The sequence below is a fragment of the Aedes albopictus genome, chromosome 2, assembly GCF_035046485.1.
Source record: "Aedes albopictus strain Foshan chromosome 2, AalbF5, whole genome shotgun sequence".
Lineage (NCBI taxonomy): Eukaryota > Metazoa > Arthropoda > Insecta > Diptera > Culicidae > Aedes > Aedes albopictus.
The window spans coordinates 271,090,575-271,105,897 of NC_085137.1; the positions used below are offsets into that span (position 1 = coordinate 271,090,575).

Here is a 15,323-nt window from a genome sequence, read left to right on the forward strand (position 1 = left end):
TGTTTTTCAAAATACTTTTAAGGCAGAGAATTTCACTCAAATCTTTAAGCTGTCAGTGTCATTTTAACTCAAAATTTTCCAATCTTTCCGAAAAAAATACTTTTGAAACTGGAGAAACACGGAGTACATCCGGAAAGGGCTAAAACTTATTAAGTTATCAAAAAAATCAATATTAAATTAGTAATATCTTCTAAACGGTGCATCTTAGAAAAATATTACCGAAGTACTTTTTTCTTGCAAATTTGATGTACTTTCATAAAATTAGGGCGACAAACTTTTTTGACTTTACTTAATAGCTTTTTTTGAAAACCGTAATTTTTTAAAACATTTTTTTTTTTTTTCATTGTAACCTATTTTTCTCCAGAACAACCCACTGTGCACTAGGTAGCACTTTCAGTCAGCTATAACATAAGGATAATAAAAAAAATGTTGACATGTCACTTTTGAGGGAAAATCTATATTTTAGTTCAAATCACAAAAACCAAACATATTTTTTTACCGTGCATATTTTCTCCATATAGCACCAACAATTGTCTAAAACTTCGCCGAAGACACCAAACCGATCGGACAAACCGTTTTCGAGATACAATTTTTTGAAGATATCATGTGCATTTTTCATAGGCCCTTCTCATAAGTAAGGCTAGATTCAAAATGGCGAACCAAGTATGCAAAACCAAGTATGCAAGTATTTTTCTCCCCCAAAGACTTGTATGCAAGGTTTCATTCAAATAAAGATATATGAAAATTACTCGTTGCTGAAATGATATGGAATCGCTCATATATAATATGTGGTGTTTCTTTCCCCGTTGGTAAATATGCATTGAAAATATAAACAATTTTTGTGAACAAAAGAAGCATTTCAGTCCAGATTGGTTGATACAGTTTCTGAATGAAACGATTATTTTCGGTCAGTTTTTACCCATTTTTAACATAACAATAATCAGGTGCGTAACATTTTTAAGACCTAAATTTGACAATTAACAGTTCCACCTTTGAAGCACTGTTTAATTTGTACGATTTTGTTTGTAAATATGTGTTCGCATAATCAATAATCGTAATTAACAAAGTCTTGTGTCAAAATGACGCTCATCCGCAGCTATCCACAGCTGGATTCACGTTCCGTAGATAGTATAGACCCCAAACTAAACTGTGGTGGCGGCCTCTTGAGATTGATCGACCCTACTTGTTAGACCAACTTAGGCAAAAAATGTTGATTTTGTCAATAATTACCCATTTTTTACTTATTTCAATTACCCGTGTAACCCCAACAATACACTCATTTTACAATTCAGACAAAAACATTTCCAACGATGGATTGAATTCCAAAATTAGACCGTTTTTTCACTGAGAAAATTACATTTGTTTAAAATACATTTTTTCTACAATTTCACTAGTTTACAAAATCAAACGAAAGTCGTGAACTTCTGTCAACGATCAAAATTTTTGAAGCACAATTTATCGCTTATTTCGAAACTAACCTTCAAAAATTTTTAAGTAGAAAAGTTTTTGAGTTTTAACTCAATAGTGAGTTTTACAACTTTTCAAAATATGTAATTTACAAAAATTCAAATATATTGCGTTTTGTTCAACCAATTTTAAATCTTTTTCCATAAATAAAATGCTGAATAAAATACCATTTGATCATATGAAAACAGGTTTTGCGTCAGATTGATGAATTTCAAGATATTGGCGAGTTTTAGGAACGATCTCCTTAAACTTTAGCGAAATTCCCAAATTTTTTTGAAGAAATGTATTTTTTTTTCAATAAGAAAAACCCTATTTAAAAATTCTTTATCGACGTTTATTTGACATACACTCCCGTTCAAAAGTTTGGGGTCACCCCCTCAAAAACATGTCATTTTTTTAGGCCCATATCTCCGCCAATTTGCGTCCGATTTCAAAACCCTAGATTTCATTCAAAAGATAATAAGTCAAAGAGACTTTGAACATGATTAAAAAGAAACTTTTTCAAAAAATTTTGTATGTAAACTTAACCCAAAGTTGCCAAATTTTCTAAAAAATGAATATAAACTTACGGCAGTGTCGCTGGAAGTTGGGTCGACCAAATTTTAAGATGAGAGCGGTAATATGACCCATTTTCTGTTAGCTTTCAACTGCTTGTTACAGAACTTAGCTAAAACATCTAGAAAAAAAGTTATTATGTAAATTTATCCTTGATGTCATCGACCAAAAGTTTGGGGTCACCCCTCAATATGATGTATCGGCCAAAAGTTTGGGGTCACTTTCGTAAAACATGGAAAAGTGATTTGGTGATATCTTCGTCATCTATAGTTCAATTTTAATTATAAGCTAATAGAAATTGGGTCATATTACCGCTCTCATCTTAAAATTTGGTCGACCCAACTTCCAGCGACACTGCCGTAAGTTTATATTCATTTTTTAGAAAATTTGGCAACTTTGGGTTAAGTTTACATACACAATTTTATGAAAAAGTTTCTTTTAAATCATGTTCAAAGTTTCTTTGATTTTTTATCTTTTGAATGAAACCTAGGGTTTTGAAATCGGACGCAAATTGGCGGAGATATGGGCCTAAAAAAATGACATGTTTTTGAGGGGGTGACCCCAAACTTTTGAACGGGAGTGTATCATGTGTAGGCGAGTTACAGTAAAAATTTCAGCTCAATCGGAGCACTGATTACGGAGAATGAGATGTTTGAAGTGAGCAACTTTGCTTAAAAATAGAACAAAAATCGATTTCAAATCATCAACCTTGTATGGAAAGTCGAAAAAATTTCCGCTCTACTGTATTTTTTTTCTTTTGCATTTTTGAACTCAGGGTATGATTCTACACCAAAAATGATCATCAGCTTACCGAGTTCAAAAATGCTGTAAACCAGTGTTTTCACTATTTTTCTAAGTCTGATATCTGTGGCGCAATGAGTTTCTATCACACAGGACTGAAATTTTGGGAATCTATCTAGCTATCAAATGGTATATGAGACCCGTCATTCAAAGCAACTAAATTTTACGATTTTTGGCCACCACTTTCCCCATAGTGCGCCAGTCGGGTGACATTGGGCTCGGGGGGTAACTTTGGGCCAAATTCAAGAAAGATGTTTCGCTCAAAATACTAACATTTATCAAAGTGATTATCAAAAAAGTGAATTGTATATGATAAATATAACTTGCGTTGACCATCCGGTGTAGAAAAAAACACATTTTGTTGATTTTCTATTGAGAAAATATGATGGGAGTTTTATGGTTAGGCGTACTGCACAATATCGTTATTTTGTAATGCCTAGTAGAAAACAACTGAACACCGAACATGTAATGAATTGCTGTTTTCTAGGTGTATTGAGCAGTTGTTTTGAAAAGTAATATGAGTTTTCTAGGTTTTGTATGCTATTTTGCATGAAAATCTTATTTATTCGAGCTGTAGTACAAATAATTCCTTTTGAGGGTAACTGTGGGCTATATCAAGGCAATGCAGTCAGTACGAGAACCCTACAAATGTGAATTAAAACACACATTATTTTATGCATAATACAGTGTAATATTTTGGAAATAAAGATTAGATTCATGCAAAATCAAATGCACGCACCTAGAAACAGATGTAGATAATAAAGAAATAAAACTTCCGCCATTTGAGAATGCTAGTTGGAGTTATATTTAACCCGTAAAGTACCAGGACGAACCAAAAAATTTCAAACTGCTCGTTCTCAGCAGTGCATTGACCGATTCTCAAAAACTTGGACTTTTATTCAAGGGGAATAGTTGTACTAACTTTTACCTTCGGTGCCGCCCCACGAGCCCTCTCCCCCCCCCGTTCGGGGGAGGCGAATATGTCTGTGTTTTTTTTTTCCTATTCTTCTGCTAGTTTGAGCAAATGCTTCAGGTTTTTCATTAATTTAGGTTATCGGGTTTAGGCATCCAAAATCCCACTGGAGAAGTATAATTTAGTTGCATGACAGTGTCCAACATTGTTGGGGACCATTTGGTTTTGATGTAAGAGTAGAGGCCAACCGGAAGATCCGGAACATCCGTAAAAATGGCCATTTGATCAAAATTCCTCTTGAGCTATGCGTTTTTTTTTCCAATACAATCAAAATTCTTGGTCTAAGACCATAATCAATGGTTCAGTCCTCTTATGGATCACAGTGGCCACTTATGGACCCATCGGAAGATCCGGAACATCCGTAAAAATGGTCATCTGATCAAAATTCCTCTAGAGCTACGCGATTTTTTCCAATACAATCAGAATTCGTGGTCTAATACCATAGTCAATGCTTCGGCCCTCTTATGGACCACAGTGGCCACTTATTGGCCCACCGGAAGATCCGGAACATCCGTAACAATGGCCATCTGATGAAAATTCCTCTAGAGCTATGCGATTTTTTCCAATACAATCAAAATGCTTAGTCTAAGACCATAGTCGATGATTGGATACTTTTATGGACAAAAGTGGCCACTTATTGGCCCACCGGAAGATCCGGAACATCCGTAAAAATAGCCATTTGATGAAAATTCCTCTATAACTGTGCGATTTTTTCCAGTGCAATCAAAATTCTTGGTCTAAGACCATAGCCAATAATTCGGTCCTCTTATGGATCACAGTGGCCACTTATTGGCCCATCGGAAGATCCGAAACATCCGTAAAATAGCCATTTGATGAAACTCCCTCTAGAGCTATGCTTTTTTTTCCAATACAATCAAAATGCTTGGTCTAAGGACATAGTCGATGATTGGATTCTTTTATGGGCCAAAGTGGCCACTTATTGGCCCATCGGAAGATCTGGAACATCCGTAAAAATGGTTAATAAATTTGATGAAACTTCCTCTGGAGCTATGCGTTTTTTTTCCAATACAATCAAAATTCTTGATCTAAGACAATGGTTCGGTCCTCTTATGGATCACAGTGGTCACTTATGGACCCATCGGAAGGTCCGGAACATCCGTAAAAACGGCCATCTGATGAAAATTAATCTGGAGCTATGCGATTTTTTCCAATACAATCAGAATTCGTGGTCTAATACCATAGTCAATGCCTCGGTCCTCTTATGGAACACAGTGGCCAATTATTGGCCCACCGGAAGATCCGGAACATCCGTAAAAGTGGCCATTTGATGAAACTTCCACTAGAGCTATGCGATTTTTTCCAATACAATCAAAATTCTTGGTTTTAGATCATAGTCAATGATTCGGTCCTCTTATGGACCACAGTGGCCACTTATTGGCCCATCGGAAGATCCGGAACATCCGTCAAAATGGTCATTTCATGAAATTTTCTTTAGAGCTAAGCGATTTTTTCCAATGCAATCAAAATTCTTGGTCTAAGACCATAGTCAATGATTTGGTCCTTTTATGGACCAAAGTGGCCACTTATTACCCACCGGAAGATCCGAAACATCTGTAGAAATTGTCATTTCATGATAAATTTTCTAGAGCTATGCGATTTTTTCCAAGACAATAAAAATTTTAGGTCTAAGACCGTAGTCAATGATTGAATATTCATATGGATCAATGTGACCACTTTTTGGCAACCGGAAAATCCGGAACACCCGTTAAAATTTTCATATCATTAAAATTAAAATTCATCTAGAACTATGCGATTTTTTTTCAATACAGTCAAAATTCTTGGGCTAAGACCGTAGTCAATAATTGGATTAAGGACCGAAGTGGCCACTTGTTGGCCCATCGGAAGATCCGGAACATCCGTAAAAATGTTTATTTCATGAAAATTTCTCTAGAGCTTTGCGATTTTTTCCAATACAATCAAAATTCTTGATGTAATACTATAGTCAATGGTTATGAACCAAAGTGCATGGCACAGTGCATGCTTGTATTTTGCCAACAGGAAGAGTAGAGGAGCCCGCGTAAGCTCATCTATTGGCCGTGTGCGCAACATATTTCCTCGAGAAGTTCTTTCCCAGATATTTTTTCATTGCGTCGGCAGATCATGTTCCGGGGGGCTTGTATTAGTTTTCTAGATATTCCTGGCTGAAATCTCTACATAAAATTCGTTCCGAAATTCCTCGTTATTCTACCAGGGATTCCGAATTTGCAGTGAATTATTCTTGTGAAATTCTTTGAGAAGTGCCTCCAGGAATTGCTCCAGGAGTTGCTTGGGAAGTAGCTCGAAGCGCTCTTCCAAAATTGTTTTCATTGATTAGTTCAGAGATTCCTCTAAATCGAAATTTATGTAAGCTTAGAGAAAGCTTACTCATTCTGTGGGTCAAAATTTCCATAGAAATTCCTCCAGAAAAATCCTTATTGCATTCCTACGGAAAATGCTCCTGAAATTCATCCACGAATTCCTCCTGAAATTCATAAAGGAATTCTTGAAAAAAAAAACACCTCCAAAAATCCTTCCAGGAATTAATCCAAAGTTTCTTCCGGAAATTTGTCTATCAACACTGACGGGAATTCGTACAGAGATTCTTCCAGAAAATTCCTCCAGGTATTCTTCGAAAAATCCTCCAAAAGCTTTTCCGGAAATTAATCCTGAAATTCCTCCGGGAATTCTTCTAGGAATTCCCCCCAAAAAATCCTCTGATAATTCCAAAAGAATTTGTTCTGGGAACTCCTCCAGAAACTCCTTCGGTAAATTCTCCAGAAATTTCACGTGGGCTTCTTCCCGGAATTGTTCCTGCAATTAATTCAAAAATTTTTCCAGAAAATCTTCAGGAAATCGAGAAAGTTCTTTTGGAATTCCTCCAGAAATTTCTCCGGATATTTCTCCAAAAATTCCTTCGTGAATTTCTTCTGGAATTCCTCAAGAAATTCCTGTGGGAATAATTCCAGAAATTACTTCGGGAATTCCTCCAGAAGTTCCTCTGGAAATTTCTTCAGAAATATCTCTGTAGACATTCTTCCAGAAATTCCTTTAGAATTTTTTTCGGATGTTCCTCCTGAAATTCTTTCGTGAATTCCTCCAGAACTCCTTTAAGAATTTCTCCAGCAATTATTTCGAAAAATTCACCAGAAACTCTTCAAGAAATTCCTCCAGAAATTTGTCTGGGAATTTTAGAAATTCATTTGGGGATGCATTTAGAAATTGCTTCGGAAATACGTCAAGTAATTACTCTTCTTCATGAAACATCTCCATGAGGTCCTCCATAAACTCCTCCAGGAATTTCTTTAAAAATTCCTCCGGGGATTTTTCAAAAATTTCTTTGAGGATTTTTCAGTAGTTTCTCCAAGAATTCCTCGGACATTCCTCCTAGGGTTCCTGCACAAATTCCTCCGGTTATCCTTCCAGAAATGATCCAGGAATTCTTCTAGAAGTTCTTCTGGAAGTTTGTCGGGAAATTGCCCTGGAAACTCATCCAGAAATAAATTCAGGTAATTGCTATGGCTTTATCATTTTCTACTGAGAGAGAGTTGAGATCAAAGTGCAAAATGAAATGATAGATATGATAGTATTTGCTAGGTTGCAAACATATTTTTATAGAAGGTGAAATTAGACATGAAGGCAATGTATTGGACGAATACAGAAATTTCACTGGGAATATCTCCATAAAAAGCATTATTGAATTCCTCCAGGAATTTCTTCTCAAATATCACTAGAAATGCCGTCATGAATTCCCCAGAAATATATTCCGTAAATTCCTCCGGACATTTCCCCAGGATTTCCTTCGAAATTTTCTATAAATTCCTAAGGGCAGAGAAATTGCTCTGACAATTCTTCAAAAAATTTCTCTAGATATTCCTCCGGGAATACCTCCAGAAGTGTCTTTGGAAATTCTAGTAATTCATTTGGGAATTCATACAGAAATTTCTTAAAAAAATCATCAAAAACTTATTCCAGGAATTTCTCCAGATATTTCTCCGGGCATTCCTCAAGAAACACCTCCACAAGGTCTACCAGAAACTCCTCCGGGTATTCTTCCAAAAATTTTTTCGCGGAATCCTCCATAAATTTTTCCGAGATTCCTCCGGAATTTTCTCCGGAAATTCCTTCAGAAATTCTTCCAGAAGTTACACCATGAATTCCTCCATAAGTTCTTCTGGAAATGTCTCCAGAACTTCCTTTGAGAGTTCCTCCAGCTATTCTTTCTCAAATTTCTCCAGAAACTCCTCCAAAAATTCCTTGGGGAATTCCTCCAGAATTTTTTTAAAAAATTTTTCTAGAAAAATTTCCTCGAGAATTCCTTTAAAAATTCCTCTTGAAATTCCTCCGGGAATTCCTCCAAAAACTTCTCTAGAAATTCCTCCTGGAATTCCTCCAGAATTTTTTTCAAGAATTTCTCTAGATAAAATTCTTCGAGAATTCCTTAAGAAATTCCTCCGGGAATTCCTCCAAAAATTTATCCGGTAATTCTTCCAGAAGCATTTTAGTACTATAAAAAAAATCTTAGCATTCTGGGCAAATTTTTTTCAACAATATTTTTTCGGATGTTTCGGATTTTCCGGTAAGGTGCCACTTTAGCCCATCAAATGATTGAACCCTTTACTTCGATCTTTGATCATTATTTTTTATAGTAGTGGATACAACTGTAGCATACCAAATAATTTTTCATGCAATGACCATTTTTACGGATGTTTTCGAATTTTCCTATGAGCCCATAAGTAGCTAATTTGGTTCATAGTGCAATCGAGCCATTGACTACGATTTTGAAACATGAATTTTGATGGCATTGATAAAAGTATTTGCGATCTAGAAAAACTTTCGTGGCTACAGTTTTTTGTTTCCTAGATGGCCTTTGACAGACCCACCGGAGGATCCTGATCTCATAAAAATGGTCAAATAATGAAAGCTAGCGGTCTACGATTTTACCAAGAGCATAATAGTTTATTATCTCAGATCAAAAACAATTAGAACCTCTGGGGCCTGCGGATAACTAGATCAAGAATTTCGCTAATTTTGCAATACAAAATTCTGTGATGTAGCTATTTTTTTATTAGATGACCTTTTTTCATTGCTTCAGATCTTGCCATCAGTAGGCCTATTATCCAAAAATGAAGCTCCTATTTTGCTGTTCTACGCCCAATTGTCCCATGTCATATGGGAATCCCATATAACATGGGGCAATTATGCGTAGAACGGCATTATATTTCTTTTTCATTCTTCCGTCATGAATTTGGTAAAAAAAAACATGGTGTTCTAAATTTTGATTAAACGGAAATTACGAATGTTCGAAAATTAAGAAAGGTATATCACCGGTTACCAAGATTCAGAAATATGACCACCATCGGGTCTTACTTTTGTTTTGTTCGTAGATCATGAATTCTTTATTACACCCACGAAACTAACCTCAAAATGACTGACAATTCTCAGGTCATGAGCATGGAAAGGACAGCAACAAGATCGATAAAGTAGAATATATGATCCGTCTCTTTCGTGCATGTGGTCTTTCAAAATGACCTTAGAAGTGTCAATCATTTTCATGACTAGCTTTGTTAGTGTAATGAAGAATTCTGGCGGTCTTTGGAGAACAAAATCACAGCATTCGAGGTCAGTTTTCATAAAATGAGTATTTTACGGATTTTGCTGGTCCTACGATCTATCGCTCTTTGCCCTTGGTCCAGAAAACATTTCAACCATTTTATTCGTTTTTGGATCTTGAATGAAAATAAACGAAGTATTCTAAGGAATCATTCATACAGTTCATTCATACAAGCTGTTGGCTCATTGCCAACATGCATAACACGGAGGATTCGAGCCAGCAGAGTCAGCCCTGTGCCAACACCTGCTAGCTGCACACACTTCACCACAGTCGGCTCACTGCCGACGACGATGACGACGACGAGGATGCGATGCCGCTTGGCTCATTGCCGACGGCGATGACGATGATTTCGTGCCAGCAGAATCGGCCCTGTGCCGACCTCTGCTAGCCACTCACACACACACTTCACTGTAGTCGGCTCACTGCCGACGACGACGACGACGCGATGGCACACTGCCAGCGCGTGCACACACGATGACGCTTTCGACACACTGTCGAAGCTGAGGACTACCGACGCTGGATGGTCGACGGTTGTGCTTGGCGCTGTGGTAATCCACTACTACCACACGCATACACACGAAAGGCTAGGCCGCAGGCCCGTGACCGACGCCGAATGGTGGACAAGCACAATCCTCCGACGAAACTACGCTTGGTGCCGACCAGGAAAATGTGGCTTTCATTTCACTTCGCGATGAGCATCGACTACTTGAATAACTCTCAAGTGGTAGCTCTGAAAAGAGCTGGAAAAGTAGCGAGCTAGCACTGGATGAAAGAAAGCCACGACTCAAGTGGAACGGCACGCTGGCACCAAGCTGAACTGGCTGGACACGGGTTGGATCGATTGCACTTTGGAATCTGCCTTCCTAGCTGGGCTGGGTTCTCACTAAAAACACTTCACTTCACTTAAACTAATGATGTTTATTCTTCGACTTTTGGTACAATACTGAATCCCACTGCGTGGGTTGGTATCCCTTTTATAGCAGTTACATAATTTGAATTTCCCCTCCGTTTCGAGCTTGCTCCTGATTGGTCGGTCGATCCACACGGTGATGCGGTGATGCAAGGTGGCGGTTGGCTTCGTTTTTCTCTGCTGGCTGGCAAAGCTCGTGATGGACGGGATCGGACGTGTTTGGCGTGCACGTTGAAAACATGCGACTCGGTTATGCGGTGGCGATACGGGTGATCCGCTACGAACCTTCGCTATTGCGAACACAAGCGTAAATAAAATTGCAGCGATTTAGTCTAATTTCTGAGATGATCTTTTTACATATGTACAGGATCAACCGTAGAGTCTTCCATTACTTATCTATATATATAAAAATGAGTTTGATGTTCCTTTGAGGCAACAAAACTCAAGAACGGCTGAATCAATCAGGATGACTTTTGCATGGATAGATTCGTATTCATGGTGGCTGTGTTTATATGTAACAAAAGTTATTAAAAAGAACTGAAAAAGTAAGAAAATTGACAAAATGCTGATTTTTTATGACCTGTGAAGAAAATCAACACGATCGAAATGGAAGCTTTCCAATGTGCGTTGTTGCGATGACCTCAACAGTTGTCAAACCACCACAGCTTGGCAAGACAAAGTTTGCCGGGACAGCTAGTTCCATATAAGAATCGAACCATTGATTTCGTTCCTCTAACATGGATTAGAATAATCTTTGTAAAATCGGTTTGATGCAGTTTTCGTTAGATGACCATTTCTACGGATGTCCAGATCTTCAGATAGGCTTATATGTGTCCACTTTGGTACAGAGGAGAATCGAACGGATATTCCCGAGAACCAATATGTGGCCACTTTGGTCCATAACACGTGTAGAGCCGTGCGGTCACGGCACTGGTCTTTTTCGGATTCACTCAGACTGTCCACTACATTGTTTAATACATTTATTCATTTTATTAACCCTCGAGCGATCGCGCTGTTGTATTTTGTACAACACGTTGAAAAAGTCTCGCTTTTTGTACTCAGCATTAGCGTAGTACTGACGTAGGTAGTCAACCGCGCGAGTTACGGAAGGTTAATCTACATTGTGACCACAACTACAACTTATCAATCCGATCAGAAAGAACTCGCGAAAAACACCCCCGGCTTCCAGCCGAGAACAATTAGGAAACCAACGACCGACGGCGACGACGCGCCAACGTCGAGACACTGCCAAACGACACTGCGAAGAAAACAGGCCACGCAAGACCCCTTTACGCTCTCAATGTTTTTGGTTCGGTCACACTCTGCAACAGAAATGCAAGTGGGCATATTTAGTTAGGCAAGGTTAAGGTAACGTCGGTTGTTGAGAAACAACCGAGCGAACCGTGCGACCTTGCTGAGACAGACGGATGGGCTGAGTTACAGTAACGGCCGCAATAAGCGGGTCGTTACACACGATCAAACCATTGAGTACGGATTAAATACAAGAATTTTGATGTTTTTGCAAAACATCGCAGCGTTTTAGACGAATTTTCATGAAATGACCATTTTTACGGGTACATATTTTAGATCTTCAGTGGGCCAAAAAATAGCAAATTTGGTTCATAACAGGATTGAACCATTGACTATGATTTTAGATAATGAATTTTAATGTTATTGAAAAAAAAAAAATAATAGCTTTCTAGGAGAATTTTCATCAAATGATCAATTTTACGGATGTTCCGGATCTTCCGGTGCAGCTACTTTGGTCCATAACAGGACCGAACCATTGACTGCGGTTTTAAAGAGTGTATCGGAAATTAACTATAAACATTCAGGATGCTCTATCTCGAATCATGTTTGGTCTTATCATTTCGGTTCTTCTATCAAATCTTCACAATACAGTCAAGTTTAGAGCAGCATGAAAAAATTTGAAAAATGTTTAGCATTATTGAAAATATTGTAGAATGAATACATCTCACAAATTAAAGTTTTGGACAAATTGTTGTTTTTTTAAGATTTTTCAGCGTTTCAATAACCTGTAGCGAATAAAACTTGTACGGCGAAAAACCCAAAAAATATTAATTATTGTTAGCAGTTATGTACACATAACATATCACCGAACACCAACTTAAAAAAATATTTATGATCGAAAAACCCTCAACATTTAAAAAATGACCTATCCTAAAAAAACACTAATTTTTTGGCGAACTTTGACAGTCTGTTTTAAATATCTGCAAAGGTTATACAATTCCGTTCTCTACTAAAGCTACCTCGTCGTTAAGTTTTAAAACATTTCCAATTAAAAAAAAAATGAATCATCAATTTGATGTATTTTTTATTTGCGTAATCGTGCTTTGAATGAGCATCAAAAAATAGGGTCCCTGAAAAATGACCTTTTTCATTTTTAAGAATTGCGCTAAAATGCGCTCTTTTTTCGAGTGAGCAAAGCCACGATTAACAAGTGCGGCTTAGTTCAATGCTTCGTTCGTTAGATTTGTGCTTCTAAAGTTTGTATGCAAAAGTGCAATGGGATTTCTTGATGTTTCACCTTAAGTAGCACGCAATCGAAGCCAGCAGTCTCCTCTCTCTCAGCTCTAAATAATCAGGGTTCTTGGATTTCTGAGTTTCATTTTCGTTAGTGTTACGTCTGTTTGTCGATGATTCTAGTGATTTTTAAGACAGACATAACATCGACGTAATTTCTATCCCATATATTTCAAGATACCGTAAAATGGGGTAACTTTGATAGTTTTTAAGCGAATTTTCTTAATATTTTTCCATGTAACAGTATTTCTCCGAGTTTTATATTTTTAAAACAAGTACTGGGGTATCAGTTATCAATTGTAATTGAAAGATTCGATAATCTGAAATATTTTGGGTGACTTTTAGTTTTTCATATGAGCGAGAATCAGATATTTATTTTGGGGTAGCTTTGATAATGCCCTGAAAAACACATCAAATCTAAAAAAATATCACAGCTTGAAATCTTAGGAGTATGAACATGATGAGAGAAGCCTTGTGGAATATATCAGATAGAATTTTTATATCAAAACATTGTTTTTTTTACTAAATTCTACATATAAAAATGTGTTTGTGGAGAACTGAGTGAAAAACACAGTGAATTTAGCTATCAAAAAGCATTATCTTTGTAAAAATATATGTTTGTCGGTTGATCAACATATGATTACATACTACTCATGGTGAGTTCTCTTATTTTTTGGGTTGTTTTTTAATGTTTTATTAACAAATTTTGAATAACACTAATTTATCTACATGGTATTACAAGGGCATTGCATACTTTTAGGCGTTTATCAATGTATGGAGATTTATGTCACAATTTACAAAACTGCTTCCATTTCATAAAAACACACTTCGTTAAGAGATGCAAGGCCAGATTTGGAATCTACTATGATTATCCTAACGAGAATAAGAGTCCATTCATTTAAAAAATGGTTGTAACGAGGTCGTATAGCAGAACCCCTTCAGGTTGACAAATGACAAAAATATCATCAATTTTAATTTTTTGTCCAAAAAGTTCTATTTAAACTAGGTTTTAATAAAAATACGTCTAAGATATTCTTTCATATGTGTAGAATTGATCCACGTTTGCCTTTTTCTTAACTGGTTGAAGGAATCATAGTAATAAGATAAACTATACAATGCCTGTCGCACTATCAAAGTTACCCGCATTATCAAAGATACTCCGTTTTACGGTACTTATTATTTGGACATTGTCGAGGAGTTGTTTAGCTGGTCAAAAACTTTCAATTGATGGGCCGTATGATTTCAAATTCTTTCACTAGGAGGGTCTAGAGAGCATACACATTTTTAGTTTCGTTTACCTCAGGATCCTGATCAATTTGAATGATGGTTGCTTCGGTAAAGCTGTTTGGTAGATCAAGGACTTTCAGTGTAATAGCAGTTTGGTTTGAATTTCTGCCACAGAACGTTACGTTACAATGCAAACTTCAACCAGGTGAAACTCAGGCGCCAGCGAGCCGATTTACTTTGTTTGTTTATTTGAATAAACTTCAAAAATGTTGATTTTTCGTGACGTTACAACGCTTGAAAAACCCATACTATGACCAGCCACTGTAACCAGAGTTGTAAAGTATTACAATTAAAATTCTTTGCATGCAAAAAATCTACATACACTTACACAGCGCAACATTTTTTTTTGTCTCAAGAGCAATCTTATGTGTCTCTGACAGATTTTGGGCCGCTGAATCCAAATCTGGGCTCAGATGTGCTCCAACACGTCACAATTTTAAGCTATACCTCAATTTATAGGGCAAAATATGCGATTTTGGGCTTTTTCAACTGCAAGCCATTAAGCTTGGAAATATAGTTTTGAAACAATCAAAGGTAAATTGGTCAGTTAACATCTATATTAACGACTGATGCAACTGTTTTGTTCGAATTTTAGTGTTTAGTCCAATGTCACCTCCTAGAAGCAATGACATTAGGCCATTTTCAATTCAACTATACCATTCTCAAAATGAAAGTTTAAGCATTTATACTTTAAACAATCCTAAATAATATAGAAATGAACGTGTCTACCGAACTCAACATTACTTTAGAGTCAAAATATTGTTGTAACAGCTTACAAAGGGATGGACCATGCAATTTTGGCCCAATGGCACCCCCACTGACGGTAATTGACGATTCAGCCACTAAAAGAAAAAAAAATAGGCGAAAAATTTAGCAACATAAAACAGCTTGCAAAATTTAAAGGAAATGCTTATTGTTGCTTTAACACCAAAAACATGAAGATTGAAAAATAGTCTTAAAATAAAAGAAGGATTTTTATAGAAGTAATTGTATACAAGTGAAATTAGGTCAGAGTGAGCGGATTAAGAGGAAGCAAACCATCTTCGTTTAGCAAAAACTCAAAAGCAGTTTTCTCGCTGAAATCTCAACCAATGTCAATAAAAATTTATCACTGCACTCTGGCCACCATCTGGATAACAGTGAAATAATTTTTAATGACGGTTTTGTGACTTAGA

General features: G+C 36.8%; 1 protein-coding gene across 4 annotated transcripts in view; it reads left to right on the top strand.

Moving 5' to 3' along the window:
* Positions 1–15,323, top strand: part of LOC109406001 (inactivation-no-after-potential D protein) — a 1,280,913-nt gene that overhangs the window by 1,092,195 nt on the left and 173,395 nt on the right. The window lies entirely within an intron of this gene.